This window comes from Bombina bombina, chromosome 1 (assembly GCF_027579735.1).
Source record: "Bombina bombina isolate aBomBom1 chromosome 1, aBomBom1.pri, whole genome shotgun sequence".
NCBI classification, from domain to species: Eukaryota; Metazoa; Chordata; class Amphibia; order Anura; family Bombinatoridae; genus Bombina; species Bombina bombina.
Window position 1 is genome coordinate 347270768 of NC_069499.1, and position 18201 is coordinate 347288968.

Here is an 18201-nt window from a genome sequence, read left to right on the forward strand (position 1 = left end):
AAGTAAGGTTATTATAGGTTGTATGCATCCTTGAACAGCAGAGTCTTTAGGGAGCGCTTGAAGCTTTCAAAACTAGGGGAGAGTCTTGTGGGGCGAGGCAGAGAGTTCCAAAAGATGGGAGCCAGCCTGTAGAAGTCCTGTAAACTGGAGTGCGATGAGGTAACCAGAGAGGAGGAGATCATGAGCAGTGCTAAGGGAGACGGTAGGGAGAGTATCTGGAGACAAGGTCCGAGATATAGGGGGGAGCAGTGCAGTTGAGGGCTTTGTTTGTCAGAGTGTGTTTGATCCTAGAGCAGTGCAGTTGAGGGCTTTGTTTGTCAGAGTGTGTCTGATCCTAGAGGCAAGAGGAAGCCAGTGAAGGGATTGGCAGAGAGGAGCAGCAGATGAAGAGCGACGTGTAAGGAAGATGAGTCTGGCAGAGGCATTCAGTATGGATTGTAAGGGAGCTAGGCGGCAGGTGGGGAGACCAGAGAGGACAGAGTTGCAGTAATCAAGGCGGGAAAGAATGAGAGAGTGGATTAAAATCTTAGTTGTGTCTTGTGTAAGGAAGTGTCTAATTTTGGAGATGTTTTTAAGGTGGAAGCAGCAGGCTGTAGCCAAGGACTGAATCTGAGGAGTGAAGGAAAGATCAGAGTCAAATGTGACCCCGAGACATCGGGCATGCTGGGTAGGGGTAATGATGGAGTTGTCGACCGTTATAGAGAGATTGGGGGTGGAGATTTTGGAAGAAGGGGGGAAAATGAAGAGCTCAGTTTTGGAGAGATTTAGCTTGAGGTAGTGGGAGGACATCCAGGAAGAGATGTGAGAAAGACAGTTAGTGACACGGGTTAGCAAGGAAGGAGATAGGTCTGGTGAAGAGAAGTAGATTTGGGTGTCATCGGCATACAAATGATATTGGAAACCGTGGGACTTGATTAGGGAGCCTAGTGATGATGTATAGATTGAGAAGAGAAGGGGACCAAGGAAAGAGCCTTGCGGTACTCCGACAGAAAGTGGTGACGGGGCACAGGAGGCCCCAGAAAAAGGCTACACTGAAGGTACGGTTTGATAGGTGGGAGGAGAGCCACGAAAGGGCTGTGTCAGATGCCGAAGAATTGCAGGGTTTGGAGCAAAAGAGGGTGGTCGACAGTGTCAAAGGCTGCGGACAGATCAAGGAGGATAAGCAGAGAGAAGTGACCTTTTGATTTTGCTGTAAGTAGGTCGTTGGTGACCTTAACAATAGCTGTCTCTGTGGATTGATAGGGACCAAAACCAGATTGCAGCGGGTCAAGAAGGGAGTTTAACGTAAGGAAATGGGATAGGCGTGCATATACTAGTTTTTCGAGAAGCTTTGAAGCAAGAGGGAGGAGGGAAATAGGGCGGTAGTTGGATGGGGAGGTAGAATCAAGGGAAGGTTTTTTTGAGGATAGGTGTGACCAGTGCATGTTTCATCGATGAGGGAAATATACCAGTGCTGAGGGAGAGGTTGAAAATATGTGTTAGTATAGGGGTATGGGAAGCAGAGAGGGAGGGGAGTAGCTGTGAGGGGATAGGGTCAAGGGGACAGGTAGTGAGGTGAGAGCGCAGTATAAGTGCAGAAACTTCTTCCTCAGTAACAGGGGAGAATGAACTAAGTTTCATGTTATGAGGGTTGTGGTTAAGTGAGAGCATTTGAGGGGGGGAGAGAATGGAATTATGTTGAGAGCTGATTTCATGTCTGATGGAGTCAGAAGTGACTGGCAAAGTCTTGAGCTGACAGAGAAGTTGTATTAGGAAGTGGGGGAGGGCGGAGGAGAGTATTGAAAGTGGAGAACAGACGTTTTGGGTTTGAAGAAAGATTAGAGATAAGAGTAGAGAAGTAGTGTTGCTTGTGGAGATTAAGGGCAGAATAGTAGGAGTTAAAGATGAATTTGTAATGAAGAAAATAAACTGAACTCCGTGATTTTTGTCCAATGCCGTTCAGCAGTACGGGAACATCTGCGTAGGTACCGTGTCAGAGGAATATGCCAGGGCTGGGGATGAGTGTGTGATTTCCGAGCAATGGTAAGAGGGGCGAGATTGTCAAGGACGGATATAAGGGTGGAATTAAAGTGGCAGATAGATTGTTCAGGGCAGGAAAAGGAGGAGAAGGATGAGAGGAGCGGTTTAAGGGAATTAGCAAGTTGTTGCTGATCTAAAGACATAATGCTTCTGTGAAGTTTGGTGTGAGGAGTAGAAGGAGGGAGAGTTATAGGAAGGGATGATATGTTGCAAGTAAGGAGATGGTGGTCAGAAAGAGGAAAAGGGGAGTTTGAGAAGTTTGAGAGAGTGCATCGATAGCTAAAGATCAGGTCAAGAGAGTGACCGTCTTTGTGAGTGGGAGAATCAGTCCATTGTGACAGACCGAAAGAGGAAGTGAGTTGCAGAAGTTGTTTAGCGGATGAGGAGGATATATTGTTGTTTAGCGGATGAGGAGGATATATTGTATATCCTATCCTATCCTTATATATATTATATATTGTATATCCTATCCTTTTATATATTATAGGAGGATATAAGTTGTTTAGCGGATGAGGAGGATATATTGAAGATATTATTACATATTGGTTTTGTAGTTCTCAAAACTGTGAATTTGTGTCTGCAGAAATAACATCCCCATTCTTCACAGCAAAAAAGTTACAAAACTAACATATATAATTGATAAATAGACCTTAAAGTGATAGTAAATCCTAGCGTTTGTGAAATGCTAGGATTTACCAGTAGCTCACAGTAGTGCATTGCTTCTGAGGCTACTATAGGGACAGTCTAGTCCAAAATAAACTTTCATGATTCAGATAGGGCATGCAATTTTAACCCCTTAAGGACCGACGACGTACGTCCTCAAAAATCAAAATTTATGCTTACCTGATAAATTTATTTCTCTTGTGGTGTATCCAGTCCACGGATTCATCCATTACTTGTGGGATATTCTCCTTCCCAACAGGAAGCTGCAAGAGGATCACCCACAGCAGAGCTGTCTATATAGCTCCTCCCCTAACTGCCACCTCCCAGTCATTCGACCGAAGACAAGCAAGAGAAAGGAGAAACTATAGGGTGCAGTGGTGACTGTAGTTTAAAAATTAAAAAACACCTGCCTTAAAATGACAGGGCGGGCCGTGGACTGGATACACCACAAGAGAAATAAATTTATCAGGTAAGCATAAATTTAGTTTTCTCTTGTAAGGTGTATCCAGTACACGGATTCATCCATTACTTGTGGGATACCAATACCAAAGCTATAGGACACGGATGAAGGGAGGGACAAGGCAGACGCTTAAACGGAAGGCACCACTGCTTGTAAGACCTTTCTCCCAAAAATAGCCTCCGAAGAAGCAAAAGTATCAAATTTGTAGAATTTAGAAAAAGTATGAAGCGAAGACCAAGTCGCCGCATTACAAATCTGTTCAACAGAAGCCTCATTTTTAAAGGCCCATGTGGAAGCCACCGCTCTAGTGGAATGAGCTGTAATTCTTACAGGAGGCTGCTGGCCAGCAGTCTCATAAGCTAAGCGGATTATACTTCTTAACCAAAAAGAAAGAAGTTGCTGAAGCCTTTTGGCCTTTCCTCTGTCCAGAGTAGACAACAAACAATGCAGATGTTTGACGAAAATCTTTAGTAGCTTGTAAATAAAACTTTAAAGCACGAACCACGTCAAGATTGTGTAATAGACGTTCCTTCTTTGAAGAAGGATTAGGACACAGTGACGGAACAACAATCTCTTGATTGATATTCTTATTGGATACCACCTTAGGAAGAAACCCAGGTTTGGTACGCAAAACTACCTTATCTGCATGGAAGATCAGATAAGGGGAATCACACTGCAAGGCAGATAACTCTGAAACTCTTCGAGCCGAAGAGATAGCTACCAAGAACAGAACTTTCCAAGATAAAAGCTTGATATCTATGGAATGCAGAGGTTCAAACGGAACCCCTCGAAGAACTTTAAGAACTAAATTTAAACTCCATGGCGGAGCAACAGGTTTAAACACAGGCTTGATTCTAACTAAAGCCTGACAAAACGCCTGAACGTCTGGAACATCCGCAGGCGCTGGTACAAAAGAATAGACAGGGCAGACATGTTTAAACAGACTAGTAATGAGACCAGCAAGCTTGGAAAACACTTTAATAACTGAACAAGCAAAAAATAAAAACGGTACTGTGCCTTTAAGAGAAAAAAACAATCACAGAAACTGCTAAAACAGTGAAAAAAGCAGTAAATCTTACGAAATTTTTACAGTGTGTATAATAGGCTGAAAGAGCATTGCACCCACTAGCAAATGGATGATTAACCCCTTAGTTTCAAAACCGGATCAAAAAAACAATATAAACATTTTTAAACAGTCACAACAAACTGCCACAGCTCTACTGTGGCCCTACCTGCCCATACAACGACTTTGGAAGGCACAAAAACCCCTTAGAGAGGTCCTATATGTTCAGGGGACTCCTCCAGGGAAGCTGGATGTCTCAAGCTGCAAAAACTAATGGAAAATAGGCCCCTCCCAACCTGTACTCACAGTGAGAGGGCCTTAAAAAACTATCCCTAGGCAAAATCTAGTCAGCCATGTGGAAAAACTGGGCCCCAGAATAAAGTTTTATCACCAATATGAAATAAACGTTTATACACCTCAAGCAAAGGTTATATCTATTCAGTAATGTGAGTAAATAATAAAAATATTACCCTTTACAGCAAGCATGATACCATTAAATCACTGTAATCAGGCTTACCTTAAATAAATCCAGTATTGTCAGCATTTTCTAGCTTATCATTTCTCTAGAAAAATTTAAAACTGCACATACCTCAGAGCAGGAGACCCTGCACGCTATTCCCCCAGCTGAAGTTACCCATCTCTTCAGTTATGTGTGAGAACAGCAATGTATCTTAGTTACAACCTGCTAAGATCATCAAAGACCACAGGCAGACTCTTCTTCAACTTTCTGCCTGAGGCTAAAATAGTACAAATCCGGTACCATTTGAAAATAACAAACTTTTGATTGAAGATAAACTACATTAATGCACCACATCTCTCTAGCTGCTTCCTTTGTGGAGAGCTGCAAGAGAATGAATGGGAAGTGGCAGTTAGGGGAGGAGCTATATAGACAGCTCTGCTGTGGGTGATCCTCTTGCAGCTTCCTGTTGGGAAGGAGAATATCCCACAAGTAATGGATGAATCCGTGGACTGGATACACCTTACAAGAGAAAATACACTTAATGACCGAGGACGTACGGCATACGATCCTGATGGCTTCCAGCCGCTTTCCGGCTATTGCAGTGATTTTCACTCATCCGATGCAGAGAGAGACACTCTGTGGTCGACTCTGCACCGGACATTGATGGCCGCAATCGTTGGTAGGTGAGAGCCGATGTGAGAGGAGGGTGGGCGGCCATTGATGGGTTCTTGCTGCAGGCGGAGGGCAGGGTCGGGGGCGCGCACGGAAGGCGGCAGGCACGTCCATGGGGAGGCTGGGAACCGCTACACTACAGAAAATTCTAATATTAAGTGGGAGAAAGGGGGGAGGGAATGGGTTAATAAAATATCTAAGGGATCTGGGGGGTTGATAGCTACACAACTTTTTATGCCATATTGCACAAGTTGTTTGTAAATAATTTCAGTGAGAAACCCAAAGTTTGACTAAAGAATGAAAGCAATTAAATAGAAGTAAATTGGAATGTTGTTTAAAATTGTATTCTCTATCTTAATCATGAAAGAACATTTTTGGGCTTCATGTCCTTTTAAGCAGAAAATAAATAAATCTGTTGTTGTGTAAACTGGGTACTGGCAGACAGCTGCCAGTACCCAAGATAGCTCCCAATAAGGTAGAGGGGGAGGGTTAGAGAGCTGTTGGGGGGGGGGTGAAGAGAGATGTTTGGGAGGGATCAGGGGGTGTGATGTGTCAGGTGGGAGGCTGATCTCTACACTAAAATTAACCCTGCAAGCTCCCTACAAGCTACTTAATTAACCCCTGCACTGCTGGGCATAATACACGTGTGATGCGCAGCGGCATTTAGCGGCCTTCTAATTACCAAAAAGCAACGCCAAAGCCATATATGTCTGATATTTCTGAACAATGGGGATCATAATTGCACAAGCTGTTTGTAAATAATTTCAGGGTTTTTTTATTTGATCGCATTTGGTGGTGAAATGGTGGCATGAAATATACCAAGATGGGCCTAGATCAATATTTGGGGTTGTCTACTACACTACAGATAAAATTAACCCTAGAAGCTCCCTACATGATCCCTAATTAACCCCTTCACTGCTGGACATAATACAGGTGTGGTGCGGTGACATTTAGCGGCCTAATTACCAAAAAGCAACGCCAAAGCCATATATGACTGCTATTTCTGAACAAAGGGGATCCCAGAGAAGCATTTACAACTTTTTATGTCATAATTGCACAAGTTGTTTGTAAATAATTTCAGTGAGAAACCTAAAGTTTGTCAAAAAATTTGTGAAAAAGTGAATGATTTTTTTTTATTTGATCGGATTTGGCGGTGAAATAGTGGCATGAAATATACCAAAATGGGCCATGATCAATTGGGATGTCTTTTTTAAAAAAAATATATACATATCAAGGGATATTCAGGGATTCCTGAAAGATATCAGTGTTCCAATGTAACTAGCACTAATTTTGAAAAAAAAGTGGTTTGGAAATAGCAAAGTGCTACCTGTATTTATTGCCCTATAACTTAAAAAAAAAGCAAAGAACATGTAAACATTGTGTATTTCTAAACTCAGGACAAAATTTAGAAACTATTTAGCATGGGTGTTTTTTGGTGGTTGTAGATGTGTAACAGATTTTGGGGATCAAAGTTAGAAAAAGTGTGTTTTTTCCCCCCATTTTTCCTAATATTTTATCAAAATTTTTTTAGAATAAATTATAAGATATGATGAAAATAATGGCACCTTTAGAAAGGCCATTTAATGGCGAGAAAAACGGTATATAATATGTGTGGGTACAGTAAATGAGTAAAAGGAAAATTACAGCTAAACACAAAAGCCGCAAAAATGTAAAAATAGCCTTAGTCCCAAGCGGACAGAAAATGGAAAAGTTCTGTGGTAATTAACGGGACAGTAAAGTCCAAAATAAACGTTCATGATTCAAATAGGGCATGTTATTTTAAACAACTTTCCAATTTACTTTTATCACCAATTTTGCTTTGTTCTCTTGGTATTCTTAGTTGAAAGCTAAACCTAGGAGGTTCATATGTTAATTTCTTAGACCTTGAAGGCCGCCTCTAATCTAAATGCATTTTGATAGTTTTTTTTAGTTCATGTGTTTTATATAGATAACATTGAGTCATGCACGTGAATTTACCGTGGAGTCAGCTCTGATGGCAGTCTGCTGAGGCTTAGATACAAGGTAATTACAGAGGTAAAACGTGTATAATTATAACTGAGTTGGTTATGCAAAACTGGGGAATTGGTAATTAAGGGATTATCTATCTTTGAAAACAACAAAAATTCTGGTGTTGACTGTCCCTTTAACCCTTTGAGTGCTAATGATGGCTCTGAGCCGTCAGAGTTTTCCACTCTGGTGCTAATGACGGCTCAGAGCTGTCGCTAGTACTCTCCCACCTTGAGGGAGATCTGGGTGCTCCCACCCCGGCGATCGTGCCTGTAGAGTGACAGGCATCGCCGGGGTATCACGTTTTGCGCGGTGACATCACGCGCAACTTTATTAACAATTTGTCAATACAAAGTATAGGGAAAGGGGGCATGCTGCTTAGAAACCTGTATCTCAAACATCTAAGCAGCTACAGATCCCCGCAAGACCCACCATTGGAAAGGTAATCGCCTAACCTTTCTAATGGTGTAAAGTCTTGGGGATCTGCAAAAAAAAAAAAAAGTTAAATTTTTTTCCCACAACACCCAGGTGGAAAAGTGCTTAGCACTAAAAGGGTTAAGGGGTTAAACAATTTTCCAATTTACTTTCATCACAAATTTTGCTTTGTTCTCTTGGTATTCTTAGTTGAGGTTCATATGCTAATTTATAAGCCCTTGAGGACACCTCTCAGGGCATGTTGACAGTTTTTGTACCACTAGAGGGTGTTAGTTCATGTGTTTCATATAGATAACACTATGCTCATGCACATTGATTTCCTATGAGCCAGCACTGATTGGCTAAAATGCATGTCTGTCAAAAACTGAAATAAGGGGGCAGTTTGCAGAGGCTTAGATACAAGGTAATTACAGAGGTAAAAAGTATTTTTATATAACTGTTGATTATGCAAAACTAGGGAACGGGTAATAAAGGAATAATCTATCTTTTAAAACAAACATTCTGGTGTAGACTGTCCCTTTAACTTATCAAATCTAGACTTGGATTATGGGGACATGAGGAATTTGCAGAGAGGACTGACTTTTGCCCACTGTGAAACAATATTTAAAAACTTAAAATTATGCTTACCTGATAATTTCCTTTCCTTCAGATGGAGAGAGTCCACAGCTGCATTCATTACTTTTGGGAATTTAGAACCTGGTCACCAGGAGGAGGCAAAGACACCCCAGCCAAAGGCTTAAATACTCCTCACTCTTCTCTCATCCCCCAGTCACTCTGCAGAGGAACAAGGAACAGTAGAACAAACATCAGGGTGAAAAGTGCCAGAAGAACAAAGATAACAGACGCCCCACAGACAAAATACGGGCGGGGAGATGTGGACTCTTTCCATCTGAAGAAAAAAAAAAAAAAATCAGATACGCATAATTTAAGTTTTTCTTCATAAATGGAAAGAGTCCACAGCTGCATTCATTACTTTTGGGGAAAAAATACCCAGGCTATAGAGGACACTGAATGCAACAATGGGAGGGTAAAAGAGGCGGTCCATTCTGAGGGCACCTGGCCTGAAAAACCCTACCCAAAAAAATTCTGCTTCGTCCGAAGCCGAGAACAACTTTGAAAAAAAAAAGAAAAGGCCCAAGGACACTGACCCGCAGGTAGTCCACAAGCCTTGCTAGAGACCGCAGGAACTAGACTCGACTGAGTCAACAGCCTCAGGGAGACACCGTCCCCAGCAGTCGGTCTCCAAACATACCACTTACTAAAGAAAGGGAACAAACTACCGTATTCTTCCACAAAGAAGAAAAAAAGACACGGAGAAAACATGATGTTACTTGTAAAGCGCAGCTAACCCCCTTAAGGGACTCAAGGTGCTGCTCATTTTATCAACCTTGAAAGGAGGAAAGGTTGAGTCGACCTCGCCGGGGATCGAACTTGCAACCCTCAGTTTGCTACAGTGCAGAGATAGCAGCCACAGTGCATTAGTATGCTGAGCTAGCTTCCAACTAGCATAAGGAACTTCAGGAAAAAAAACAAACTAAAAAGGGCACAACGAGTCCTAAATAAAAACACAGAGCAAAAACTCGAGAAACCGGGTCAGGCTAACAGAGACCCAACCAGTATCATAGAAACAAGGGGAGGCAACGCCCAGATCCCAGAAATACAGAAACCACGGGATAAGGCTGGGAGTCTGAAACAGAGAGTGGAACTTCCCCTAATACAGTGCAACCACACTCTAGAAAGCAACTGAAGTCACAAAAAGGTATCTAAGAATACCGAAATATTCAGAACGAAACCTCGTGCAGCAAGCTCAGATAGGTCTGACAAACACCTGAACAAAAACACTGCACGGTGTAGTCATCTAAAAATGACTCTGAAACTTAAAAACTTGCAGGAAATCAGCTGAAGATAGGATCCTTCAGATTGCTAAGTATCCACTAACCAGCGGATAACGTCGCAGACTATCTAAGAGCCACCAGTCCTTCCCACAAATCTTGAATGTAGAGAAAAGAGAAACCCCAAAAAGGCTTACTGTACTTTGAACACCAAACCAGCCCAAGCGACAGACAGAAGGACCCCCAACTACAAGCCCCCAGGGATTGGAAGAAAAAGGGGTGACTCAAACACCCCAACAGAGTTCTGGTGCCTACCCAATCCGCTCCTCCAAAATAAGGCACTCCCAAGGAGAACCACCTAGGACCTGGAACAGAGAAAAGTGCAATAGATCCGTAGGAAGTGTTATATATATATATATTGGTGTTATATGAAAGGAGAGAATATACTACCACTGGGAATTCCCTGGAACAGCTGACTATCGGGTCAGGGATCATCCTGGTTCAGCGTACTAACCACTGTTGAGTGTTAGTCTGCCTGCTGGCACCGGTCAGAGTACGGTACAACACCTTCTGGTAAGACTTGTAATTTTACATTCTACCTCCCTGTTGGTAACATTCGGAACCGTGTTGTAACCTCCAGTGGGAGCAGGCCACACTCCCTAGAAAGGATAAGTAGCATTTGGGTTACCTGCATGCGTAGTAAGAGTTGATGGTAGGGAACTCGTCTCGTGAGAAATAGAATCCCCAGAGAAGGATGGCTCAGCGGGCACCCAATTCCCCAATCCTGAGGAACAGAGCACTCTAAAATGGCATTCGGAACATAACTGATGGGCATGTATCACCCGGGCCAATTCATATTCTTCGCAAGAAGTAGAGTCTGAATCAGAGACATCAGTCTCCAAGAATACTCCATAACTGGGACAGTGCCACTTCCAGAGAACCAGACACCAGCAGACCAGGATTTCTCAGTCGCCACGCAGTCAGAAAAACGGAAATGGGGTCACAAGGTAAACAGTGCAGTCCACGCAAAAGCGCGCCCGACCGAAAAGGCTGCGTCACTAGACACAGGCCGTTATGTTCCAAAATAGCCATGAGCAGAAGCAACGCTACACAGTAGCAGACAATCACATAAACATGATTATAAACACCCCTGTTCAATAATCCCCCTCAGTAGATATTAACCCTTGATTCCTAGATACAAAAAGGAGCCTTACTGAGACCCTATGTTAAAAAATATCCCCAAAAGGTTGTAGCCCCTCTCGGATAAACAGTTAAAATTACAATACAACCATGATGAAATTAAAATGAAACGATCTTACCGGAATCTACGCCGTGGAACAGGAACACGCTTGTGGAGCTGTTAATAAGAGTCGGGATGGTTTTGCAAAAATACTCTCCCTGAATCTCCGGACTCTAACTTTCACCCATGCTCTCACAGAGAGTCTGACAGGACTACTTAAAACTCCAGTCCCATGCAGAAGAGTACTACCCTCCATAAGAGACTATTGAAACTTCTGACACTTCTCTGCCAAACTCCTGTGATGAAAGGCAAAGAATGACTGGGGGATGAGGAAAGTGGGAGGAGTATTTAAGCCTTTGGCTGGGGTGTCTTTGCCGCCTCCTGGTTTTATATCCCCAAAAGTAATGAATGCAGCTGTGAACGCTCTCCATTTATGAAGAAAACAATAGTTGATGTCAAAAGGTTTATAAGGAATGGAACCTAAAAAGACAAACACACACACCAATAATTATGGTTTGCCTGATTAATTAAATTCTTGCATGATGGTGAGAGTTCACCACATGTGGTTTTACATTCGTTGTCCACCAGGAGGAAGTAAAAAACACACATACACAGACATAATATAATTATACAAAGTAAGTCACAAGCCGCAACAGCCGGTCGTCCTGGTGAAGGTACTGGTCATAAGATGCTGTCATCATAAAAACAGAATTTATGCTTACCTGATAAATTACTTTCTCTTGCGGTGTATACAGTCCACGGATTCATCCTTTACTTGTGGGATATTCTCATTCCCTACAGGAAGTGGCAAAGAGCACACAGCAGAGCTGTCCATATAGCTCCCCCTCTAGCTCCACCCCCCAGTCATTTCGACCAAAGGGTGCAGTGGTGACTGTAGTTTAAACAAAAAAATTTTTACCTGACTTAAATGCCAGGGTGGGCCGTGGACTGGATACACCGCAAGAGAAAGTAATTTATCAGGTAAGCATAAATTCTGTTTTCTCTTGCAAGGTGTATCCAGTCCACGGATTCATCCTTTACTTGTGGGATACCAATACCAAAGCTTTAGGACACGGATGAAGGGAGGGAACAAGACAGGTACCTTAAACGGAAGGCACCACTGCTTGCAAAACCTCTCTTTTCCAAAAATAGCCTCCGAAGAAGCAAAAGTATCGAATTTGTAAAATTTGGCTAAAGTATGCAGTGAAGACCAAGTCGCTGCCTTACAAATCTGTTCAACAGAAGCCTCATTTTTGAAAGCCCATGTGGAAGCCACTGCTCTGGTAGAATGAGCAGTAATTCTTTCACGAGGCTGCTGGCCAGCAGTCTCATAGGCCAAACGGATGATGCTTTTCAGCCAAAAGGAAAGAGGTAGCAGTCGCTTTCTGACCTCTCCTCTTACCAGAATAGATAACAAAAAAGGAAGATGTTTGTCTGAAATCCTTAGTTGCTTGTAAATAGAACTTTAAAGCACGAACTGCATCAAGATTATGTAAAAGACGTTCCTTCTTTGAAGATGGATTAGGACACAAAGAAGGAACAACTATTTCCTGGTTAATATTCTTGTTAGAAACAACTTTAGGAAGAAAACCAGGCTTGGTACGCAAAACTACCTTATCTGCGTGGAACACCAGGTAAGGTGAATCACACTAGGGCAGATAATTCTGAAACTCTTCGAGCAGAAGAGATAGCTACCAAAAACAAAACTTTCTAAGATAACAACTTAATGTCTATGGAATGTAAAGGTTCAAACAGAACCCCTTGAAGAACTGAAAGAACTAGATTCAAACTCCATGGCGGAGCCACAGGTTTATAGACAGGCTCGATTCTGACTAAAGCCTGAGCAAACGCTTGAACGTCTGGTACCTCTGCCAGACGCTTGTGTAACAGGATAGACAAAGCAGATATTTATCCTTTTAAGGAACTAGCTGACAATCCTTTCTCCAATCCTTCTTGGAAGAAGGACAATATCCTCCATGAGTAACCCTTGGATTCGCACCAACAAAGATATTTCCGCCATATCTTATGGTAGATTTTCCTGGTGACAGGCTTTCTAGCCTGAATCAGAGTATCTATAACGGACTCAGAGAAACCACGCTTTGATAGAACTAAGCGTTCAATCTCCAAGCAGTCAGACGTAGAGAAACTAGATTTCGATGCTTGAACGGACCCTGTATTAGAAGATCCTGCCACATTGGCAGTGTCCATGGTGGGACAGATGACATGTCCACTAGGTCTGCATACCAAGTCCTGCGTGGCCATGCAGGCGATATCAGAATCACCGAAGCCTTCTCCTGCTTGATTCTGGCGACCAGACGCGGGAGGAGAGGAAACAGTGGAAAAACATAAGCCAGATTGAAGGACCAAGGCGCTGCTAGAGCATCTATCAATACCGCCTTGGGGTCCCGGGACCTGGACCCTTAGAGAGGAAGTTTGGCGTTCTGACGGGACGCCATCAGATCCAATTCTGGAATACCCCATAGCTGAGTCAGCTGGGCAAATACCTCCGGGTGGAGTTCCCACTCCCCCGGGTGAAAAGTCTGATGACTTAGAAAATCCGCCTCCCAGTTGTCTACTCCTGGGATGTGAATGGCTGAGAGATGGCAGGAGTGATCCTCCGCCCACCTGATTATTTTGGTTACTTCCGTCATCGCTAGGGAACTCTTTGTTCCCCCCTGATGATTGACGTAAGCTACAGTCGTGATGTTGTCCGACTGAAATCTGATGAATTTGGCCGCAGCTAGTTGAGGCCATGCCTGAAGAGCGTTGAATATCGCCCTCAGTTCCAGAATGTTTATCGGGAGAAGCGTTTCTTCCCGAGACCATAAGCCCTGAGCTTTCAGGGAGTCCCAGACCGCGCCCCAGCCTAACAGACTGGCGTTGGTCGTTACAATGACCCACTCTGGTCTGCGGAAACATATTCCCTGAGACAGGTGGTCCTGAGACAACCACCAGAGAAGAGAATCTCTGGTCTCCTGGTCCAACTGAATTTGAGGAGACAAATCTGCATAATCCCCATTCCACTGTTTGAGCATGCATAGTTGCAGTGGTCTGAGGTGTATCCGAGCAAAAAGGGACTATTGTCCATTGCCGCTACCATTAATCCGATTGTCTCCATGCACTGAGCCACAGATGGCCGGGGAATGGAATGAAGAACTCGGCAAGTAGTTAGGAGTTTTAATTTTCTGACCTTCGTCAGAAATATTTTCATTTCTACCGAGTCTATTAGAGTCCCTAGGAAGGGAACCCTTGTGAGAGGGGAAAGAGAACTCTTTTTGATGTTCACCTTCCACCCGTGAGACCTCAGAAAGGCCAATACAATCTCCGTGTGAGACTTGGCTCTTTGGAAAGACGGCGCCTGAATTAAAATGTCGTCTAGGTAAGGCGCCACTGCTATGCCCCGCGGTCTTAGCACCGCCAGAAGGGACCCTAGCACCTTTGTGAAAATTCTGGGAGCAGTGGCTAAGCCGAAAGGAAGAGCCACAAACTGGTAATGCTTGTCCAAAAAGGCGAACCTGAGAAACTGGTGATGATCTTTGTGGATAGGAATGTGTAGGTATGCATCCTTTAGATCCACGGTAGTCATATATTGACCTTCCTGGATCATTGGTAAGATTGTCCGAATGGTCTCCATTTTGAATGAAGGGACTCTGAGGAATCTGTTTAGAATTTTTAGATCCAGGATGGGTCTGAAAGTTCCCTCTTTTTTGGGAACCACAAACAGGTTTGAGTAAAAACCCAGCCCTTGTTCCACGATTGGAACTGGTTGGATCACTCCCATTGTATGTAGATCTTCTACACAGCGTAAAAACACCTCTTTCTTTGTCTGATCTGTAGCCAGACGAGAAATGTGGAACCTCCTCCTTGGAGGAGAACCCTTGAATTCTAGAAGATATCCCTGGTATACAATATCTAACGCCCAAAGATCGTGTACATCTCTTGCCCAGGTCTGAGCAAAGAGAGAGAGTCTGCCCCCTACTAGATCCGGTCCCGGATCGGAGGCTACCCCTTCATGCTGTCTTGGTGGCAGCTGCAGGCTTTTTGGCCTGTTTCCCCTTATTCCAGCCCTGGTAAGGTTTCCAAGTTGCCTTGGGCTGTGAAGCGTTACCCTCTTGCTTTGCAGCCTGAGAGGATGAAGCGGGGCCGTTCCTGAAATTACGAAAGGAACGAAAAACAGAATTTATGCTTACCTGATAAATTACTTTCTCCAACGGTGTGTCCGGTCCACGGCGTCATCCTTACTTGTGGGATATTCTCTTCCCCAACAGGAAATGGCAAAGAGCCCAGCAAAGCTGGTCACATGATCCCTCCTAGGCTCCGCCTTCCCCAGTCATTCGACCGACGTAAAGGAGGAATATTTGCATAGGAGAAATCATATGATACCGTGGTGACTGTAGTTAAAGAAAATAAATCATCAGACCTGATTAAAAAACCAGGGCGGGCCGTGGACCGGACACACCGTTGGAGAAAGTAATTTATCAGGTAAACATAAATTCTGTTTTCTCCAACATAGGTGTGTCCGGTCCACGGCGTCATCCTTACTTGTGGGAACCGATACCAAAGCTTTAGGACACGGATGATGGGAGGGAGCAAATCAGGTCACCTAGATGGAAGGCACCACGGTTTGCAAAACCTCTCTCTCAAAAATAGCCTCAGAAGAAGCAAAAGTATCAAATTTGTAAAATTTGGTAAAAGTGTGCAGTGACGAACAAGTCGCTGCCTTACATATCTGATCAACAGAAGCCTCGTTCTTAAAGGCCCATGTGGAAGCCACGGCCCTAGTGGAATGAGCTGTGATTCTTTCAGGAGGCTGCCGTCCGGCAGTCTTATAAGCCAATCTGATGATGCTTTTAAGCCAAAAAGATAGAGAGGTAGAAGTTGCTTTTTGACCTCTCCTTTTACCAGAATAAACAACAAACAAGGAAGAAGTTTGTCTGAAATCCTTTGTAGCATCTAAATAGAATTTTAGAGCACGCACTACATCCAAATTGTGCAACAAACGTTCCTTCTTTGAAACTGGATTCGGACACAAAGAAGGCACGACTATCTCCTGGTTAATGTTTTTGTTAGAAACAACTTTCGGAAGAAAACCAGGTTTAGTACGCAAAACCACCTTATCTGCATGGAACACCAGATAAGGAGGAGAACACTGCAGAGCAGATAACTCTGAAACTCTTCTAGCAGAAGAAATTGCAACCAAAAACAAAACTTTCCAAGATAATAACTTGATATCAACGGAATGTAGGGGCTCAAACGGAACCCCCTGAAGAACTGAAAGAACTAAATTGAGACTCCAAGGGGGAGTCAAAGGTTTGTAAACAGGCTTGATTCTAACCAGAGCCTGAACAAAAGCCTGAACATCTGGCACAGCCGCCAGCTTTTTGTGAAGTAAAACAGATAAAGCAGAAATCTGTCCCTTCAAAGAACTTGCAGATAATCCTTTCTCCAAACCTTCTTGAAGAAAGGATAGAATCTTAGGAATTTTTATCTTGTTCCATGGTAATCCTTTAGATTCACACCAACAGATATATTTTTTCCATATTTTATGGTAGATTTTTCTAGTTACAGGCTTCCTGGCCTGAACAAGAGTATCAATGACAGAATCTGAGAACCCTCGCTTTGATAAAATCAAGCGTTCAATCTCCAAGCAGTCAGTTGGAGTGAAACCAGATTCGGATGTTCGAACGGACCTTGAACAAGAAGGTCCTGTCTCAAAGGTAGCTTCCATGGTGGAGCCGATGACATATTCACCAGGTCTGCATACCAAGTCCTGCGTGGCCACGCAGGAGCTATCAAGATCACCGATGCCCTCTCCTGATTGATCCTGGCTACCAGCCTGGGGATGAGAGGAAACGGTGGGAATACATACGCTAGGTTGAAGGTCCAAGGTGCTACTAGTGCATCTACTAGAGTCGCCTTGGGATCCCTGGATCTGGACCCGTAGCAAGGAACCTTGAAGTTCTGACGAGAGGCCATCAGATCCATGTCTGGAATGCCCCACAATTGAGTTATTTGGGCAAAGATTTCCGGATGGAGTTCCCACTCCCCCGGATGAAATGTCTGACGACTCAGAAAATCCGCTTCCCAATTTTCCACGCCTGGGATGTGGATTGCAGACAAGTGGCAGGAGTGAGTCTCCGCCCATTGAATGATTTTGGTCACTTCTTCCATCGCCAGGGAACTCCTTGTTCCCCCCTGATGGTTGATATATGCAACAGTCGTCATGTTGTCTGATTGAAACCGTACGAATTTGGCCTTTGCTAGCTGAGGCCAAGCCTTGAGAGCATTGAATATCGCTCTCAGTTCCAGAATGTTTATCGGGAGAAGAGATTCTTCCCGAGACCAAAGACCCTGAGCTTTCAGGGGTTCCCAGACCGCGCCCCAGCCTACCAGACTGGCGTCGGTCGTGACAATGACCCACTCTGGTCTGCGGAAGCTCATCCCCTGTGACAGGTTGTCCAGGGTTAGCCACCAACGGAGTGAATCTCTGGTCCTCTGATCTACTTGTATCGTCGGAGACAAGTCTGTATAATCCCCATTCCACTGACTGAGCATGCACAGTTGTAATGGTCTCAGATGAATTCGCGCAAAAGGAACTATGTCCATTGCCGCGACCATAAAACCTATTACTTCCATGCACTGTGCTATGGAAGGAAGAAGAACAGAATGAAGTACTTGACAAGAGCTTAGAAGTTTTGATTTTCTGGCTTCTGTCAGAAAAATCCTCATTTCTAAGGAGTCTATTATTGTTCCCAAGAAGGGAACTCTTGTTGACGGAGAAAGAGAACTTTTTTCTACGTTCCCTTTCCACCCGTGAGATCTGAGAAAGGCCAGGACAATGTCCGTATGAGCCTTTGCTTGTGGTAGGGACGACGCTTGAATCAGTATGTCGTCCAAGTAAGGTACTACTGCAATGCCCCTTGGTCGTAGCACCGCTAGAAGGGACCCTAGTACCTTTGTGAAAATTCTTGGAGCAGTGGCTAATCCGAATGGAAGTGCCACAAACTGGTAATGCTTGTCCAGAAAGGCGAACCTTAGGAACCGATGATGTTCCTTGTGGATAGGAATATGTAGATACGCATCCTTTAAATCCACCGTGGTCATGAATTGACCTTCCTGGATGGAAGGAAGAATTGTCCGAATGGTTTCCATTTTGAACGATGGAACCTTGAGAAACTTGTTTAGGATCTTGAGATCTAAGATTGGTCTGAATGTTCCCTCTTTTTTGGGAACTATGAACAGATTGGAGTAGAATCCCATCCCTTGTTCTCCTAATGGAACAGGATGAATCACTCCCATTTTTAACAGGTCTTCTACACAATGTAAGAATGCCTGTCTTTTTATGTGGTC

General features: G+C 43.8%; 1 protein-coding gene across 1 annotated transcript in view; it reads right to left on the minus strand.

The window, feature by feature from the left end:
• TTLL4 (tubulin tyrosine ligase like 4) overlaps window positions 1-18201 on the minus strand; it is a 388835-nt gene that overhangs the window by 168854 nt on the left and 201780 nt on the right. The window lies entirely within an intron of this gene.